Below are 20,470 nucleotides of genomic sequence, written 5' to 3'. Positions count from 1 at the left end.
TTTCGTGTAGAGGGGACCACAAGATGGATCGCTACAGCAACTGTACAAGGGGCCATACAAAGTCTTGCACCAGTCCGGTGGAACCTTCACCCTGGACGTTGGGGGGGGGGGGAGAGAGGAACTTTTTACGGTGGACTGCCTGAAGGCGGCCCACTGGACTTATCACAGCCGGTGCAGAGAGCTGCGCCCAAGCGCCAGGGCTGGATGCCAAAGCGACAGTACGCGTAGCCGGTTCTGGGGGGAGGGGGGAGGTTGTGTGGAAGCGCACCTCCTCATGACAAAACCGGCCCTGCTTGTATTGCCACGTGGCAGGGCAGCTATGGGGAAATAGCGTCGTCAGAGGTTTCTCTCTGACTCCACCATCCCTTCCTGCGCTCACCCTGGCAACGATTATGATGTCACAATGCACCAGATGACTGAGCTCATGCTGCCCTTAATTTGAATGAAAACAGTCATTAACGACCCTCAACGTGGTGGCTGTGTTTCTTCCACTGGTCACACTGCCACAGTATTTTCTATTTCTCATTATCTTATTAATGACCGGGGACAAATTGTGACAATGACACAATAAATCAAATGGACTGCAGTTGGAAAATACATAGGTAATATAAGTTTCACTTTTGATTTGTTTATCATGTTCTCATCTGCATTCTTCTCTTAGGTTTTAGTTACGAAGTTTTAGAACCTCAAATAATCAGTTTTGCAGCCATCATCTTCACCATGACACTACTTTTAACCTACCAAAGATCTGTCTGCACTATTGATCAGCCCAATTTTCACACTATAACTAATTGAATAGTTATTACCTGTATTATTATATTTATTCATGTATTTTCCCTCTTTCATATTATTTTATCTTATATATTATCTTTTCTTCCTTTTCTTAAGTTGTTATGTGTTGTGTGGTTCAATGTACATGCAAAGATTTTCATTGTACTTAGGTATATAACAATAAATTTAATTTATTTGGTTTTTTTTTTAAATTTTTTTTATTTTTCACACCATAAATCACATTAGCCATGATATACACTATTTCTTTTCACACATATACAGTGACTTTTTCTCCCCCCCCCCTTTCCTCCCAAACCACCCCCCCACCCCCCCCTCTCATCCATTTTAGGTATACAATCTAGGTTGCATTAAGCCAGTCAGACAATGTTGTCATTCAACAAAATTACACCAGAAATTCTACTGAGTCCATTCTTTTCTTTCCTTCTCCTTCCATCAACTTAGGTAATGTTTGTCCCCGGTAGGTTTTCGCTATTGTATTTAATGTAAGGCTCCTATACTTGTTCGAATATTTCAATATTATTTCTTAACCAATATGTTATTTTTTCTAATGGAATACATTTATTCATTTAAATTTGGTAGTTTCTTCCTTTTAATTTGGTTATGTATTCCATTAATATTTAAAGACATATAGTTCAGCGTAGCCCTTTTATATTTTGTTTATCTTCTCTTTCCGTTTTTCCATCATTACCTTTCCTCCTTTTCCATTTCTGTTTTCTTATTTTCAACTCTTTATAAGACAACATTCCTACAACATCTAACATTTTCCTTATTCTCCTATTTCTATCTTATTTATCCCCAATCTCCCCTTCACCTCCTGAGTTGTCCTTTATCCCTTGTCGGACAACCACATCTCCCCTCTCCATTTGGATTTGCGAATCCACTCGCAAGCGTCAACTGATTTTGCAGTGACCGCTATTTCCCCCCACCCCGCCTCCCCCAGAAAAGATTTCACTTTTCATATGTCACAAAGGTCCCTCTTTTAATTCCCTCCTTATTCTCTCTATTCCATTACCTTCCCTTATTAATTCTTGTCTATACTATCTATATTTTCCTCTAAGTACAGATACATTCATGTATGCTCATTGTCTCTATTCACTCTTATACCTCTTTACCTGCATACATATCAATCGTGATCATTTTTACTCTCATTACCCGTCTTCATCCCTCAGTCTATTTTTGTCTTTACCCACATACATATCAGTCGTGATCATTTTAACTCTCATTACCCGTCTTCCTCCCTCAGTCTATTTTTGTAATTGTTCTGCAAATTTTCGTGCTTCTTCTGGATCCGAGAATAGTCTGTTTTGTTGTCCTGGAATAAATATTTTCAATACCGCTGGATGCTTTAGTATAAATTTATACCCTTTCTTCCATAAAATCGCCTTTGCTGTATTGAACTCTTTTCTCTTCTTTAGGAGTTCAAAACTTATATCTGGATAAATGAAGATTTTTTGCCCTTTATACTCCAGTGGTTTGTTGCCCTCTCTTACTTTTTCCATTGTCTTCTCCAGTACCTTTTCTCTTGTAGTATATCTTAGGAATTTTACTACAATAGATCTTGGTTTTTGTTGTGGTTGTGGTTTAGAGGCCAATACTCTATGTGCCCTTTCTATTTCCATTTCATGCTGTAGTTCTGGACATCCTAGGGTCTTAGGGATCCACTCTTTTATAAACTCCCTCATATTCTTGCCTTCTTCATCTTCCTTAAGGCCCACTATCTTTATGTTATTTCTTCTGTTATGGTTTTCCATTGTATCTATTTTTTGAGCTAGTAGTTCTTGTGTCTCTTTAGTTTTTTTATTAGATTTCTCCAATTTCTTTTTTAAGTCTTCTACCTCCATTTCTGCTGCTACTGCCCGCTCTTCCATCTTGTCCATTTTTTTTCCCATTTCTGTTAAGGTCATCTCCATTTTAATTATTTTCTCCTCTGTGTTGTTTATTCTTTTTCTTAAATCCTTAAATTCCTGTGTTTGCCATTCTTTAAATGACTCCATGTATCCTTTAATAAGAGCAAGTATATCCTTTACCTTGCCTATCTTTTCTTCTTCTATTTCACCATACTCTTCCTCTTCTTCTTCCTCTGGGTTGACCATCTGTTGTTTCTTTGTTGCCCTTTCCTCCTCTTCTTTCTTGTTTCTATTGTCTTCTGTGGTCTCTTCTTGCTGCAGGTGTTCTGCAGCTGTCGTTGCCGGCTGTGGAGATCGACTCCCCAGCTGGTCCCCCCTCCCGTCGGTGTGTTTTTTTTCATTCGCATCGCGCATGCGCGAAACTTCGCGCATGCGCGGTTGCGCACTTTTGCTCGGCTCTGCGAGCCATTTTAGTAGTCCATTATTTACCGACCTGAGGGAGCGGGTTTCTCTCTCCGCAGCGGGCCTCTTCGGACAGGTAAGGCCTTCACCTTTTTCCTCCTTTGTCTTCTCTTCCTCTCTTCTTACCGTTGCTTTCGACTTTTCTTTTTTTGTCGCCATCTTCTTTCCACCTTTATACTCACTTTTCTGTAACTTTTATTTCTGTGCCTTTGTGTTTTCTCTTGTTTTTCCCGACTTTTCTGGAGAGGGCTGGAGTTCACCGTCCGGCCACTACTCCATCGCGTGACTCCTCTAATTTATTTGTTAATTCAATTATTTTCTCTATAGGCTTGAAAATCTATCCTGGAGTGCTTCGATCTGATTTGGAGTTTTCTGCATTAAATTTTGCCGGTCTTTTACCAGAGTATTTCAGATTATAACATGTCATTTTTTTCCTTCTTTTTGCTGATAATTTCATGTCTTATGTGTACTGAGCTTCTTGCCCAGTGGAAATGGTTCTCTTTTATTAACCGAATCAAAACTTTTAATCATTTTAATTTTAATTAACTTTTCTATGTTGTGCATAACCTTTTTAAAAAATGAAAACAATTCAGAGGAATTACTATTCTCTTTGGCCTCTTTTAGAAATATATGACTTAATGGGTTGGATAATTATCTTTAAAATCCAAACCCTGGTGTCAAAATAATTCTGTTTTTATCATGAAAGTATTTAGAAAATAGAAAAATGAAGTCATAAAATGGCACGCAAACACAAACAATGCTCCCTCTCCTCATTTTGTTTTGCCTTTCAATGTCTTCTGCAATTAAAAAAAATGTCCATTGATTATCCTAGATCATTTGGGTTGTTCTTAATGCTGCAAACAAATCTTCCGATTATACTATTCCAAATACAGCAATGCAATTAGAAGTTTTGTTCCCACAATGGGTTTCAAGAGCTAGTGTTACACCAGTAATAATTTGCATTTGTAATATCATCTTCAATAGAGTAAAATGCCCAAGAGGGATGCTTTGTGACAGTTGTGACAAACCAAGGCATATGTTAGATTTGTTTAAAGAGATATGTTTTAACGAGTATCTGAAAAGAAAAAGGAAACTTAGAGACATGACAGTAAGCCAATACCAATTTTAAAGAAACACAAAAATGCAGATGCTGAAATCTTGAGCAAACAATGAAAAATCGGAGGAACTCAATGCATCAGGCAGCATCCATGAAGAAATGGACAATCAACGTTTTGAGTCAGGGCCCTTTCATAAGACTAATGTGAGGAGAGATAACAAACATGAAAAGGGAGGTGGTTAGATATGTTGTCTCTTACTCCTCCACATAATCTCCACCCACAGCTTGTCCTGTATGTCCTGTTACCAATCAACCCTATATTCTCTTACAAGATTCCATACTAAATACAGTAAATCCTATCTTTACAAACTTCTGTATTATTTGATGTCATGTAAACTTAGAGATTACTGTATGTCAGGTTTTGGTTGTCTACCCTACTTTATTCTGCTACTATCTATCTCTAGTTTCATAATGCTGAGACATCCCAATAATCTCCTAATTTTTCCTGGTGAAAATAAAGAAAACTGCAGATAATCTAAAATAAAACCAGAAAATGTTAGAAATGCTCAGCAGATCATTTCTGTGGTAAGATATGTCAATTTGCACCCATTTCTCTTCACACAGATGTGGGGTGACTTGCTGCATATTGCCATAATTTTCCATTTAGATTTTCTTGGCATCCATATTCATTATACTCACTACATTCCATCAACATCCCCTTGCCCCCAATTCCTATATGCTTATTATGTTTTCAAAGTTCAGATTTATTGTCAGAGTACATACATCACATACAACCCTGAGATTCTTCTTCCTGTGGGCCAGGCAGAATTTTTACTTATTGGTAGTGCAAAAACCCATACTTAGAAAAGATACCTATATGCAAGAGAGAAATGTAAATAAAGAAAGAAGTGCAGACAAGCTGACGGTGCAATATAGAAAATAAATAATTCAATAATAAATGTTCAAAGTTAGAGTCCTTAAATGAGTCTCTGATTGAGTGTGTTTTAGGAGTCTGATGGTGGAGGTGTATCAACTGTTCTTGAACCTGGTGATACGAGTCTTGTGACTCCTATACCTCTTTCTCAATGGCAGCAGCAAGAACAGTGCATGTGCTGGGTGGTGTGGTTCCTTCATGATTGCTGGTGCTCTCTGATGGCAGTGTTCCATGTAGATTTTATCGATAATGGGGAGAGTTTTGCCTGTAATTTACAGAGATCATCAAGATGTTGATGTGGAATTTTAATCCAGATCTTAAATTATTCAAGATTGCAAACTTAAGAATGTTGAGGTTGAGCAGTTCTGTAAAGGTTGGAGGGGGATTACAGGATTACCTAAAGGGCTTAAGACACAATGAAAGTCTGAGGGAACTCAAATGTTTTAAGATAGATTTTGATGTGGTTTATTAAGTTCTTTAGAATGATATAGAATAGCAAATGCTTGTTTCTTCATGCCAACATCATTATTACTTGGTTAAAGTTTTCATGCAATCATGTGAGAGGTAAATGGCCATCCATTTCCCAGTTTACTAACCTGGCAGCAGATCTCCATCAGGGCCAGAAGGTAGCCATCTGTATGGATGCTGCAGAGAAATGGAATGGAGGTCAATCTACAGGAGTATAAGAGTGCCAGGGAGGATTGTTGCCTGAAGAAGGCGCACAAAATTGTTGCAGAACCCTTCCACCCTGCACACAGCATCTTTCAACTGCTCCTGTTGTGGAAAAGATACAGGAGTATCAGAGTAAGACCATCGGGCTGAGAAGCAGCTTCTTCCCATGGCAGTGAGAATGCAAAATGACAAAAGGAACTGCTCATACTAACCATCTGAGACTCTCACATTTATGAAACAACATTTATTTATTTATTTGTTAAGTCCTTGCCCTGCATATGTATTGTTGCCTGTGTTGATGTTATGAGTAAAACACCAAAGCCTGGAGACACTGTGAGTGAAATAAAAACACAATGTTGGAGAAACTCAGTAGGTCAAACAGTATACTTTATGTTGCAAAGATAAAGATACATAACCAATGTTTTGGGCTTGAGCCTTTGTCAAGGTATGAACAAAATGTGGGCAGACAACTGAACAAAATGGTGGGAGGGAGGAGTATAGTCCCACAAGCAGGAGGTAATAGGTGGATAAGGGAGGGAGGACACACCTGCAAACAAGGGAAGAGGGGATGGTTCAGTGAATGGAGAGAGAAGGGGTGGAAAGCTGGAGAAAAGAAGACAGAGAGATGGGGAAGAGAGGGAGAGCGGATAGTGGGCTAGCAGAAACCAGAAAAGTCAATGTCAGTGTCTGCGTATTATGTCTTGTTGTGTATCTGCATGTTTTGCACCAAGGACCTGAGAATGCTGTTTTGTCAGGTTGTACTTGTGCGATCATAAACTTGATAATAAACTTGAGTTAAATTCGGATTTTTTTTTCATTTTCTTAAGAGACATAATTCTTTCTGGAAATCATATGTCTCCCTTTCCTTTAGGATGAATTATGAGCGAGCAAAAGCAAAGATACCGAACCAATATTTTGAGTGCCCAAACGATGGTGGGGGGGGGGGGGGGGGTGGTGGGGAGAGAGGAGCACAGTCCCAAGGGCAGGCAGTAATAGGCAGATAAGGGAAAGAGATCACAACAGCAAGCCTTTGGGACTGTGCTCCTCCTCCATGCCATTTTATTTGGGCACCTGCCTACATTTTGTCATATCTTAATGAAGGGCTGAAAAGTTGGTTATCTATCTTCTGCTCAAAAGAGTATTCTGTTCGACCTGCTGAGTTTCTCCAGCATTGTGTTTTTACTCCAACCATGATGTCTGCAGACTTTCGTGCTTTAGTATTATATTGATTTACTTTTCCTGAGGATCTGGTTGAAAAAGATCAGGCAACCAATGCTTTCTTTGCTGTTTATACGAATTTTATATTTATATGGGATAGAAAAAATAATAAAACCAACCATTGTAAATGCAGCAGAAAGAAAGCTCTTCATGTGTAATTGACATGGACCGCAGCCCAGTACATCGACTAAAATGCAAAGTCACTGAATATCGGATGGTATTGTATCACCAGTTTTCTCAATTGAATTGAATTCTCAGCCTGATGACTCACAGGCAAATGTGACACCATTGTTATTTGTCTGCACTTCACCCAGTATCTATTGTACCAATGAACTGCTTAAAAAGAAACCGAGAACAGATTCACTTAAAGTAGTGCTGTGTTAAGTATAAGGTAAATTTACTTTCAGGTGCTTTCTGTCAAGATGCTATAATCGGCAGTATTTTTCAAACATTGTCAATGTTGAGGCTTTTCCAACAAAGCAACATAAAGAGACACCTGTGCTGCAACAGTTGTTAAAGACAGTGCGATGGGATGCCTCACTCAGCTTCCAGTGGCCACAGACGACCAGACACACCAACTCAGCTCCGACACGCGAGTCCAAATGACGAGTTAAAACAGTTGCGTTGCCTTGGTGATGGTGGCTTTCATGGAGCAGTGCGCTTGCGTGACAACCCAGCGTTCTCTGCGCATCCTTCTCGTGCGGAGTGAGAGGTAGGTGAAGGAGAGGATCACCATTAGGATGCAGTTCACGACGCAGGGTTTGCGATATTTATATCTAGGGGAAATAAAACAGATATATATATAAAACGTTGTGAGTAAATATTTCATCTTGTTTTAATTAAAATTTTGATCGCTTGAGTTTTTCATTAAAAATATCAGGCTTAATTGTTTTAATTATAAATTGTAGAACATTCCACCAGAGTTTGCGTACAGGGAACAATTTTTCAAATGTGAATACTTTTTTGAATATTTATAAGAAAAACAACCATGATTACAGACAATACAATAAAACAATATATCAAAATTCAAACTACTAAAAAAAACCAACCCCCTCCTCCCAACATAAAAACTACAGCCTCCCTCCCATCTTCCCCAAAACCCCCTAACTACCAAAAAAAAATACCTGAACACAATTCACTTAATGTGGACTAGGGGAACTCTGCTGCACCCAAATCTTTAAATTTTCAAATTGCTCCAAATCTTTTATCCCATCATTTATAAGTTATCTTCTCCAATTGACCTTAATTCCAAATGCCATCTTTGTAAATTAAGGTCCATCTGATCTTTCCACAAAATAGCTAAACATTTCCTTGCCACCGCTAACACTAATCTCAAAAAAGCTAATTGAAATTTATCCAATTTATAAAACAAACCCAATTCACTAATATCTCCAATTTTTAAAAAAATTGGATCTAAAGAATTTTTTCAAAATAATCTAAACAATCTTCTACCTGAGACCAAAAAAACTAACCTTATCACAAGTGTGACAGAGTATATGGAGGTGTTTGGGAGATAAATTGGGAAAGGTCTGTTAGAGCAGGTCACACACAAACACTTTAAAGCACAGAATTTTTGCAAGAGTGCTCAGACTCCTGATGGACTGTTGTTTGCAAAAGGACAACAAATGTAACAACATGCAGGGCAGCTTTGGGAAAGAGCATTTACTGTCTGGAAGTTCATGTGATCTTTGCAGAGAGCTGAAAAAAAAGTAGGCGTTGCCATCAGAGAGGAGGGAGTAGAAGAGACACAGACATTGGTTCCAGAGGGACAAATTTGGAAGATGGCCTGGTCAAAGGAGAGGACTGGCTATTTGATGTTTCCCTTGGAATAGGAGAAATGGAAAGGAACTCTGTGGTGACCTGAAACAAAAAAACTTTCTGAAAACCAACAAGAACCCTTTTGAGTGGTAACCATTTACCTGTTAAGCATAAAAGCCTGGTGAACTTTATTAATGTTAACTTCTGTGCACAGTACAAGAATTGCCTGCAACCAGTGAGATTATACTGTGAACCAAAGAACTTTGCTGAACTTACACACACATTACACACATATGCGCTTAGAGTTAGAAGGGGGTTAAGTGAGTCAATAGAGATAAGTTAAAGGTTGATTCTATTTTCATGTTCAAGGATAATTAAAAGGAACTTTTTTTTAAGTTACCCTTTGTCGCGGTGCATATTTTTGCTGCTGGGTTTTGGGGTCCTCTGGACTTGTAACATTTTATGAGGACTCATCCGTTAATGATTTGAAAATTGGAGTTTTTATGATTTATTAGTTAATTGTTTATTTTTCAAGCTAATTTAAAGCTTGTATGTGGAAAAACAGCAGGAATGGAAGATAAAACATTCTTGTCATGTCATAATCGTCACCTGCAGAGCTGGAGAGCAAGAGAAAAGAGGAACTGATGGTTATTTCTAAGGCATTAAAAATGACTGAAGTTAGCATTGGATGAGGAAAATACAAATACAGAGGATTATAGTGAAATATATAAGTGAGGGAAAATTTGTTGGGAAAGACTTAAAAGATTTATTCTCTGGAAAATTTTCTAAGCTGGAATTGGAGAAATTGAGGGTGAAAGAAGAAAGAGAAATGGAGGGTGGAAGAGGAAAGAGAGAAACGGAACTTTGAGTTGCAGAAACAACAAAATGAGGCAGAGGAGACTGAAAAACGGAGGAAATTTGAGTTGGAAGAAGCTGAAAGATGGAGGGAATATGAGTTAGAGGTAGCTGAAAGATGGAACGAGGCAATTGAAAGTGACACAGTTTCAATTAGAGAAGTTAAAAATGGAGATGGAGAGAAGTAGGAGGATTGAGGCTGTAACACGTGTGGAGAGGTTTTTGGCTAGTAGAGAGGTATATCTAGTTCCTCCTTTTGATGAGGGAGATATAGATACATATTTTCAGCTCTTTGAAAAGGTTGCTGAGAGCTCAAGATGGCCAAAAGAAAAGTGTATCGAAGGGAAAAGCACAAATTGCATACTCTAGCTTGACTGCAGAGCATGTGGCAAATTATAATACTCTTAAACAAGCAGTATTGCAAACTTATGTGTTGGTTCCAGAAGAATATAGACAAAAATTTAAGAGTTTGGTGAAAACATGGAATCAATCATATGGATTTTACTCTAAAGAAATCTGTATGTTTTGACCTTTGGTGCACCTCAAAAGGAATAAACAATGATTTTGACAGATTGAGAGAATTGATATTAATAGAGGAAATTAAAATGTGTGTCCCAAAGGAGATTAAATTATACCTGGATGAGAGAGACGTGGGGACGTGGCAACAGGTGACTAGATTAGTGGACGAATTTGCTCTAATTCACAAAAATGCATTGCAGAATAGTAGCCATTTTCAGAGAGTTAATGTGGAACAGATTAATAAACCTGTTCATAAGATTAATGTGGAGCAGGATAGTAAGCCTGAGATTAAGTCTGGAGAAAATGTTAAGAGAAAAGATGAAGGTAAGGTGGGAAAGAACAGAACTTCTGGATTTGTATGCCATATTTGTAAGAAACTTGGCCATGTGATTGCAAATTGTCTAGTGTTGAAAAGGAAATGAGAAAAGGAGGTTTTGCCAGAAACATGTATTCACGCAGATTTTCCAAACCTGGTAAGGAGGTCATGGATGTTTTCAAACCTTTTGTGTCAGAGGGCTTTGTTTCAGTAAAGGAAGGAGAACCACAGGTTCGAGTCAAAATTCTTAGAGATACTGGGGCTTCTCAGTCACTGTTGTTGGAAAGTATTTTAACTCTGACTGACTGACATAGGGGAAACAACTTTGATTAAAAGTGTTGGAGGTGAAGTAGAGTCAATATCGCTTCACAATATTGTGCTAAATTCAGAATTAGTAAAAGGACATTGCAGTAGGAGTAATTTCAAAGTTACCCATGGAGGGTGTCTCGTTTTTGTTGGGGAATGATTTGGCAGAGGATAAAGTTGGGTCAGTTTTGAGATTAACAAATCGGCCTAGTAAGGATGAGATATATCCTGCATGTGTGCTCTATGAGGTCTGTGACTAAGAAAATGATGAGAGCTGAAGAAGATCCAATTGACAGAGACTTGCCCAATACTTCTGAAGTACTTTTGAAAGAACAGCGTCATTGTGAGGGTAAAGATTTCTCTTTGTCAAGGAAAGAGTTAATTCAACAACAGAAAATAGATGCAGATCTTGTTGTCTTAAGGGACAAAACAGTAGTGAACAGGATATTAAAGATATGGCTTGTGGATATTACTTGAAGGGTGAATTGTTGATGAAACCTTATTTAGAAGGAAAAGGTAGTGCAGGACAATCTTATCAGAGGTGTTTGCCGTTGACAGGGTTGAGGAAGCTATGGATCAGAAGATTATGGAAACAGAATCTTGTGAGGGTGACCTTAAAGAAACTATGGTTCCTGTGCGCCTGTCTAACTCAGCAATTTTGGAAAATTTGGTAGAAGTGTTAGGCCATCTTAAGTTACAAGAGCAGATGCAGTTGAAAGAATTACTTTTGAAATACACAAATTTGTTCCCTGATGTTCCAAAATGGACATCACAGATTTACCATGATGTAGATGTAGGGGAAGTACTCTCATTCTGATTCCCACCCATCTGTCAAACTAGTTTAAACCCTCCCCAACAGGTCTAGCAAACCTGCCTGCCAGGATATTGGTCCCCTTCTCCAGTTCAAGTGCAGCCTGTTCTTTTCTACAGGTCAGACCTTCCTCAGAAGAATCTCAATGATCTACAAATGTGAACCCCAACGCCCTGCACCAACTCTTTAGCCACGCATTAATCTGCCACATCTTCCTATTCCTACTCTTATTAGTGCGTGGCATAGGCAGCAATCCTGAGATTACCACCCTTGAGGTCCTGCTTTTTAACTTTCCTAACTCCATACATTCTTTCTTCAGGCCCTCATCCCCATTTCTATCTATGTCATTGATATTTGGCTGATCATCCTCCGCCTCCAGAATGCTGTGTAGTTGGAGGCAAAGGATGGGAGGCAAGTTTTTGTTATGTTCTAAAGCTGCATTCATTACCTTCTGTAGCTTCCAGTCTTGAGCAGAACAGGTCCTCTTTCCATGCTGTGATGGAATGAGCTAGTGAGGTTTCAATGATGCAGCTGTAGATGTTGTTGAGGGATGGGGAAACATGATGAATATCCTTAATCTTCAAAGAAAGAAGTGTTGGTGCATTTTCTGACTTTCCCCAACCAGAATCCCTGGTTGAAGCAGAGGATTTGCAACCCGCTGAGGATTTGCAACCCGCTGAGGATTTGCAACCCGCTGAGGATTTGCAACCCGCTGAGGATTTGCAGCCCGCTGAGGATTTGCAGCCCGCTGAGGATTTGCAGCCCGCTGAGGATTTGCAGCCCGCTGAGGATTTGCAGCCCGCTGAGGATTTGCAGCCCGCTGAGGATTTGCAGCCCGCTGAGGATTTGCAGCCCGCTGAGGATTTGCAGCCCGCTGAGGATTTGCAGCCCGCTGAGGATTTGCAGCCCGCTGAGGATTTGCAGCCCGCTGAGGATTTGCAGCCCGCTGAGGATTTGCAGCCCGCTGAGGATTTGCAGCCCGCTGAGGATTTGCAGCCCGCTGAGGATTTGCAGCCCGCTGAGGATTTGCAGCCCGCTGAGGATTTGCAGCCCGCTGAGGATTTGCAGCCCGCTGAGGATTTGCAGCCCGCTGAGGATTTGCAGCCCGCTGAGGATTTGCAGCCCGCTGAGGATTTGCAGCCCGCTGAGGATTTGCAGCCCGCTGAGGATTTGCAGCCCGCTGAGGATTTGCAGCCCGCTGAGGATTTGCAGCCCGCTGAGGATTTGCAGCCCGCTGAGGATTTGCAGCCCGCTGAGGATTTGCAGCCCGCTGAGGATTTGCAGCCCGCTGAGGATTTGCAGCCCGCTGAGGATTTGCAGCCCGCTGAGGATTTGCAGCCCGCTGAGGATTTGCAGCCCGCTGAGGATTTGCAGCCCGCTGAGGATTTGCAGCCCGCTGAGGATTTGCAGCCCGCTGAGGATTTGCAGCCCGCTGAGGATTTGCAGCCCGCTGAGGATTTGCAGCCCGCTGAGGATTTGCAGCCCGCTGAGGATTTGCAGCCCGCTGAGGATTTGCAGCCCGCTGAGGATTTGCAGCCCGCTGAGGATTTGCAGCCCGCTGAGGATTTGCAGCCCGCTGAGGATTTGCAGCCCGCTGAGGATTTGCAGCCCGCTGAGGATTTGCAGCCCGCTGAGGATTTGCAGCCCGCTGAGGATTTGCAGCCCGCTGAGGATTTGCAGCCCGCTGAGGATTTGCAGCCCGCTGAGGATTTGCAGCCCGCTGAGGATTTGCAGCCCGCTGAGGATTTGCAGCCCGCTGAGGATTTGCAGCCCGCTGAGGATTTGCAGCCCGCTGAGGATTTGCAGCCCGCTGAGGATTTGCAGCCCGCTGAGGATTTGCAGCCCGCTGAGGATTTGCAGCCCGCTGAGGATTTGCAGCCCGCTGAGGATTTGCAGCCCGCTGAGGATTTGCAGCCCGCTGAGGATTTGCAGCCCGCTGAGGATTTGCAGCCCGCTGAGGATTTGCAGCCCGCTGAGGATTTGCAGCCCGCTGAGGATTTGCAGCCCGCTGAGGATTTGCAGCCCGCTGAGGATTTGCAGCCCGCTGAGGATTTGCAGCCCGCTGAGGATTTGCAGCCCGCTGAGGATTTGCAGCCCGCTGAGGATTTGCAGCCCGCTGAGGATTTGCAGCCCGCTGAGGATTTGCAGCCCGCTGAGGATTTGCAGCCCGCTGAGGATTTGCAGCCCGCTGAGGATTTGCAGCCCGCTGAGGATTTGCAGCCCGCTGAGGATTTGCAGCCCGCTGAGGATTTGCAGCCCGCTGAGGATTTGCAGCCCGCTGAGGATTTGCAGCCCGCTGAGGATTTGCAGCCCGCTGAGGATTTGCAGCCCGCTGAGGATTTGCAGCCCGCTGAGGATTTGCAGCCCGCTGAGGATTTGCAGCCCGCTGAGGATTTGCAGCCCGCTGAGGATTTGCAGCCCGCTGAGGATTTGCAGCCCGCTGAGGATTTGCAGCCCGCTGAGGATTTGCAGCCCGCTGAGGATTTGCAGCCCGCTGAGGATTTGCAGCCCGCTGAGGATTTGCAGCCCGCTGAGGATTTGCAGCCCGCTGAGGATTTGCAGCCCGCTGAGGATTTGCAGCCCGCTGAGGATTTGCAGCCCGCTGAGGATTTGCAGCCCGCTGAGGATTTGCAGCCCGCTGAGGATTTGCAGCCCGCTGAGGATTTGCAGCCCGCTGAGGATTTGCAGCCCGCTGAGGATTTGCAGCCCGCTGAGGATTTGCAGCCCGCTGAGGATTTGCAGCCCGCTGAGGATTTGCAGCCCGCTGAGGATTTGCAGCCCGCTGAGGATTTGCAGCCCGCTGAGGATTTGCAGCCCGCTTGAGGATTTGCAGCCCGCTTGAGGATTTGCAGCCCGCTTGAGGATTTGCAGCCCGCTTGAGGATTTGCAGCCCGCTTGAGGATTTGCAGCCCGCTTGAGGATTTGCAGCCCGCTTGAGGATTTGCAGCCCGCTTGAGGATTTGCAGCCCGCTTGAGGATTTGCAGCCCGCTTGAGGATTTGCAGCCCGCTTGAGGATTTGCAGCCCGCTTGAGGATTTGCAGCCCGCTTGAGGATTTGCAGCCCGCTTGAGGATTTGCAGCCCGCTTGAGGATTTGCAGCCCGCTTGAGGATTTGCAGCCCGCTTGAGGATTTGCAGCCCGCTTGAGGATTTGCAGCCCGCTTGAGGATTTGCAGCCCGCTTGAGGATTTGCAGCCCGCTTGAGGATTTGCAGCCCGCTTGAGGATTTGCAGCCCGCTTGAGGATTTGCAGCCCGCTTGAGGATTTGCAGCCCGCTTGAGGATTTGCAGCCCGCTTGAGGATTTGCAGCCCGCTTGAGGATTTGCAGCCCGCTTGAGGATTTGCAGCCCGCTTGAGGATTTGCAGCCCGCTTGAGGATTTGCAGCCCGCTTGAGGATTTGCAGCCCGCTTGAGGATTTGCAGCCCGCTTGAGGATTTGCAGCCCGCTTGAGGATTTGCAGCCCGCTTGAGGATTTGCAGCCCGCTTGAGGATTTGCAGCCCGCTTGAGGATTTGCAGCCCGCTTGAGGATTTGCAGCCCGCTTGAGGATTTGCAGCCCGCTTGAGGATTTGCAGCCCGCTTGAGGATTTGCAGCCCGCTTGAGGATTTGCAGCCCGCTTGAGGATTTGCAGCCCGCTTGAGGATTTGCAGCCCGCTTGAGGATTTGCAGCCCGCTTGAGGATTTGCAGCCCGCTTGAGGATTTGCAGCCCGCTTGAGGATTTGCAGCCCGCTTGAGGATTTGCAGCCCGCTTGAGGATTTGCAGCCCGCTTGAGGATTTGCAGCCCGCTTGAGGATTTGCAGCCCGCTTGAGGATTTGCAGCCCGCTTGAGGATTTGCAGCCCGCTTGAGGATTTGCAGCCCGCTTGAGGATTTGCAGCCCGCTTGAGGATTTGCAGCCCGCTTGAGGATTTGCAGCCCGCTTGAGGATTTGCAGCCCGCTTGAGGATTTGCAGCCCGCTTGAGGATTTGCAGCCCGCTTGAGGATTTGCAGCCCGCTTGAGGATTTGCAGCCCGCTTGAGGATTTGCAGCCCGCTTGAGGATTTGCAGCCCGCTTGAGGATTTGCAGCCCGCTTGAGGATTTGCAGCCCGCTTGAGGATTTGCAGCCCGCTTGAGGATTTGCAGCCCGCTTGAGGATTTGCAGCCCGCTTGAGGATTTGCAGCCCGCTTGAGGATTTGCAGCCCGCTTGAGGATTTGCAGCCCGCTTGAGGATTTGCAGCCCGCTTGAGGATTTGCAGCCCGCTTGAGGATTTGCAGCCCGCTTGAGGATTTGCAGCCCGCTTGAGGATTTGCAGCCCGCTTGAGGATTTGCAGCCCGCTTGAGGATTTGCAGCCCGCTTGAGGATTTGCAGCCCGCTTGAGGATTTGCAGCCCGCTTGAGGATTTGCAGCCCGCTTGAGGATTTGCAGCCCGCTTGAGGATTTGCAGCCCGCTTGAGGATTTGCAGCCCGCTTGAGGATTTGCAGCCCGCTTGAGGATTTGCAGCCCGCTTGAGGATTTGCAGCCCGCTTGAGGATTTGCAGCCCGCTTGAGGATTTGCAGCCCGCTTGAGGATTTGCAGCCCGCTTGAGGATTTGCAGCCCGCTTGAGGATTTGCAGCCCGCTTGAGGATTTGCAGCCCGCTTGAGGATTTGCAGCCCGCTTGAGGATTTGCAGCCCGCTTGAGGATTTGCAGCCCGCTTGAGGATTTGCAGCCCGCTTGAGGATTTGCAGCCCGCTTGAGGATTTGCAGCCCGCTTGAGGATTTGCAGCCCGCTTGAGGATTTGCAGCCCGCTTGAGGATTTGCAGCCCGCTTGAGGATTTGCAGCCCGCTTGAGGATTTGCAGCCCGCTTGAGGATTTGCAGCCCGCTTGAGGATTTGCAGCCCGCTTGAGGATTTGCAGCCCGCTTGAGGATTTGCAGCCCGCTTGAGGATTTGCAGCCCGCTTGAGGATTTGCAGCCCGCTTGAGGATTTGCAGCCCGCTTGAGGATTTGCAGCCCGCTTGAGGATTTGCAGCCCGCTTGAGGATTTGCAGCCCGCTTGAGGATTTGCAGCCCGCTTGAGGATTTGCAGCCCGCTTGAGGATTTGCAGCCCGCTTGAGGATTTGCAGCCCGCTTGAGGATTTGCAGCCCGCTTGAGGATTTGCAGCCCGCTTGAGGATTTGCAGCCCGCTTGAGGATTTGCAGCCCGCTTGAGGATTTGCAGCCCGCTTGAGGATTTGCAGCCCGCTTGAGGATTTGCAGCCCGCTTGAGGATTTGCAGCCCGCTTGAGGATTTGCAGCCCGCTTGAGGATTTGCAGCCCGCTTGAGGATTTGCAGCCCGCTTGAGGATTTGCAGCCCGCTTGAGGATTTGCAGCCCGCTTGAGGATTTGCAGCCCGCTTGAGGATTTGCAGCCCGCTTGAGGATTTGCAGCCCGCTTGAGGATTTGCAGCCCGCTTGAGGATTTGCAGCCCGCTTGAGGATTTGCAGCCCGCTTGAGGATTTGCAGCCCGCTTGAGGATTTGCAGCCCGCTTGAGGATTTGCAGCCCGCTTGAGGATTTGCAGCCCGCTTGAGGATTTGCAGCCCGCTTGAGGATTTGCAGCCCGCTTGAGGATTTGCAGCCCGCTTGAGGATTTGCAGCCCGCTTGAGGATTTGCAGCCCGCTTGAGGATTTGCAGCCCGCTTGAGGATTTGCAGCCCGCTTGAGGATTTGCAGCCCGCTTGAGGATTTGCAGCCCGCTTGAGGATTTGCAGCCCGCTTGAGGATTTGCAGCCCGCTTGAGGATTTGCAGCCCGCTTGAGGATTTGCAGCCCGCTTGAGGATTTGCAGCCCGCTTGAGGATTTGCAGCCCGCTTGAGGATTTGCAGCCCGCTTGAGGATTTGCAGCCCGCTTGAGGATTTGCAGCCCGCTTGAGGATTTGCAGCCCGCTTGAGGATTTGCAGCCCGCTTGAGGATTTGCAGCCCGCTTGAGGATTTGCAGCCCGCTTGAGGATTTGCAGCCCGCTTGAGGATTTGCAGCCCGCTTGAGGATTTGCAGCCCGCTTGAGGATTTGCAGCCCGCTTGAGGATTTGCAGCCCGCTTGAGGATTTGCAGCCCGCTTGAGGATTTGCAGCCCGCTTGAGGATTTGCAGCCCGCTTGAGGATTTGCAGCCCGCTTGAGGATTTGCAGCCCGCTTGAGGATTTGCAGCCCGCTTGAGGATTTGCAGCCCGCTTGAGGATTTGCAGCCCGCTTGAGGATTTGCAGCCCGCTTGAGGATTTGCAGCCCGCTTGAGGATTTGCAGCCCGCTTGAGGATTTGCAGCCCGCTTGAGGATTTGCAGCCCGCTTGAGGATTTGCAGCCCGCTTGAGGATTTGCAGCCCGCTTGAGGATTTGCAGCCCGCTTGAGGATTTGCAGCCCGCTTGAGGATTTGCAGCCCGCTTGAGGATTTGCAGCCCGCTTGAGGATTTGCAGCCCGCTTGAGGATTTGCAGCCCGCTTGAGGATTTGCAGCCCGCTTGAGGATTTGCAGCCCGCTTGAGGATTTGCAGCCCGCTTGAGGATTTGCAGCCCGCTTGAGGATTTGCAGCCCGCTTGAGGATTTGCAGCCCGCTTGAGGATTTGCAGCCCGCTTGAGGATTTGCAGCCCGCTTGAGGATTTGCAGCCCGCTTGAGGATTTGCAGCCCGCTTGAGGATTTGCAGCCCGCTTGAGGATTTGCAGCCCGCTTGAGGATTTGCAGCCCGCTTGAGGATTTGCAGCCCGCTTGAGGATTTGCAGCCCGCTTGAGGATTTGCAGCCCGCTTGAGGATTTGCAGCCCGCTTGAGGATTTGCAGCCCGCTTGAGGATTTGCAGCCCGCTTGAGGATTTGCAGCCCGCTTGAGGATTTGCAGCCCGCTTGAGGATTTGCAGCCCGCTTGAGGATTTGCAGCCCGCTTGAGGATTTGCAGCCCGCTTGAGGATTTGCAGCCCGCTTGAGGATTTGCAGCCCGCTTGAGGATTTGCAGCCCGCTTGAGGATTTGCAGCCCGCTTGAGGATTTGCAGCCCGCTTGAGGATTTGCAGCCCGCTTGAGGATTTGCAGCCCGCTTGAGGATTTGCAGCCCGCTTGAGGATTTGCAGCCCGCTTGAGGATTTGCAGCCCGCTTGAGGATTTGCAGCCCGCTTGAGGATTTGCAGCCCGCTTGAGGATTTGCAGCCCGCTTGAGGATTTGCAGCCCGCTTGAGGATTTGCAGCCCGCTTGAGGATTTGCAGCCCGCTTGAGGATTTGCAGCCCGCTTGAGGATTTGCAGCCCGCTTGAGGATTTGCAGCCCGCTTGAGGATTTGCAGCCCGCTTGAGGATTTGCAGCCCGCTTGAGGATTTGCAGCCCGCTTGAGGATTTGCAGCCCGCTTGAGGATTTGCAGCCCGCTTGAGGATTTGCAGCCCGCTTGAGGATTTGCAGCCCGCTTGAGGATTTGCAGCCCGCTGAGGATTTGCAGCCCGCTGAGGATTTGCAGCCCGCTGAGGATTTGCAGCCCGCTGAGGATTTGCAGCCCGCTTGAGGATTTGCAGCCCGCTTGAGGATTTGCAGCCCGCTTGAGGATTTGCAGCCCGCTTGAGGATTTGCAGCCCGCTTGAGGATTTGCAGCCCGCTTGAGGATTTGCAGCCCGCTTGAGGATTTGCAGCCCGCTTGAGGATTTGCAGCCCGCTTGAGGATTTGCAGCCCGCTTGAGGATTTGCAGCCCGCTTGAGGATTTGCAGCCCGCTTGAGGATTTGCAGCCCGCTTGAGGATTTGCAGCCCGCTTGAGGATTTGCAGCCCGCTTGAGGATTTGCAGCCCGCTTGAGGATTTGCAGCCCGCTTGAGGATTTGCAGCCCGCTTGAGGATTTGCAGCCCGCTTGAGGATTTGCAGCCCGCTTGAGGATTTGCAGCCCGCTTGAGGATTTGCAGCCCGCTTGAGGATTTGCAGCCCGCTTGAGGATTTGCAGCCCGCTTGAGGATTTGCAGCCCGCTTGAGGATTTGCAGCCCGCTTGAGGATTTGCAGCCCGCTTGAGGATTTGCAGCCCGCTTGAGGATTTGCAGCCCGCTTGAGGATTTGCAGCCCGCTTGAGGATTTGCAGCCCGCTTGAGGATTTGCAGCCCGCTTGAGGATTTGCAGCCCGCTTGAGGATTTGCAGCCCGCTTGAGGATTTGCAGCCCGCTTGAGGATTTGCAGCCCGCTTGAGGATTTGCAGCCCGCTGAGGACCTTCTATGCCCTCTTTGAGAAGAAGAACCGAACAATGCCTACTAGAATCTCTGAAAATGCTGAGGACCTGGTGATATCTATCTCTGAGGGCAAGGCGTCAGGCATGACAGTGTAACTGATGGGGTGCTGAAACTTTGCACATACCTAAGCAAAAATCTGGACTAGCTGTAATTCACCTATCATCACAATCGCTTCACAGCAGATACATTATTGCTGACTCTCCACTCAGCTCTGGATCACCTCGAAAACAGCAATTCATATATACGGCTGCTCTTCATTGACTACAGCTTGGCCTTCAATGCCATTATCCCTCAGTGCTGGTCAAGAAGCTACAAACTCTAGGCCTCTATACCTCCCTCTGCAACTGGATCCTTGACTTTCTCATTGGAAGACCACAGTACGAATTGGAAACAATATCTCCTCACTGATCATCAACACAAGCACACCTTAAGGATGCGTGCTTAGCCCACTGCTATGCCATCGAAAACTCTCATAAACTTCTACAGGTGGACCGTGGAGAGCATTCATGCTAGTTGCATCACTGCCTGGTAAGAAGGCGCCGATGCTCAGGACAAGAATAAACTCCAGAGGGATATCAACTCGGCCTGCAACATCACAGGCCCCAGACTTCTCTCCATCGAGGACATCTACATGAGGCAGTCTTTTTTTTTTAAAAAGCAGCATCTATCCTCTGTTACAGAATAAGTTAAATAAAATTATGATTAAAATATATCTTAAAACTA

At 46.3% G+C, this 20,470-nt stretch overlaps 1 protein-coding gene across 1 annotated transcript in view; it reads left to right on the top strand.

Annotated features, from left to right (window-relative positions):
* The first annotated feature begins 348 nt into the window (after positions 1-348).
* The window catches only part of LOC138756661 (protein shortage in chiasmata 1 ortholog), a 241,433-nt gene continuing 221,311 nt past the window's right edge, over positions 349-20,470 (top strand). The window contains exon 1 of the mRNA XM_069923047.1: positions 349-602. The gene's annotated coding sequence lies outside the window, so the exon portion shown is untranslated. The remainder of the gene's footprint in view (positions 603-20,470) is intronic.

Source organism: Narcine bancroftii, chromosome 1 (assembly GCF_036971445.1).
Source record: "Narcine bancroftii isolate sNarBan1 chromosome 1, sNarBan1.hap1, whole genome shotgun sequence".
Lineage (NCBI taxonomy): Eukaryota > Metazoa > Chordata > Chondrichthyes > Torpediniformes > Narcinidae > Narcine > Narcine bancroftii.
The sequence above is the reverse complement of the archived record's forward strand: the minus strand, read 5'-3'. Positions and strand labels throughout refer to the sequence as shown.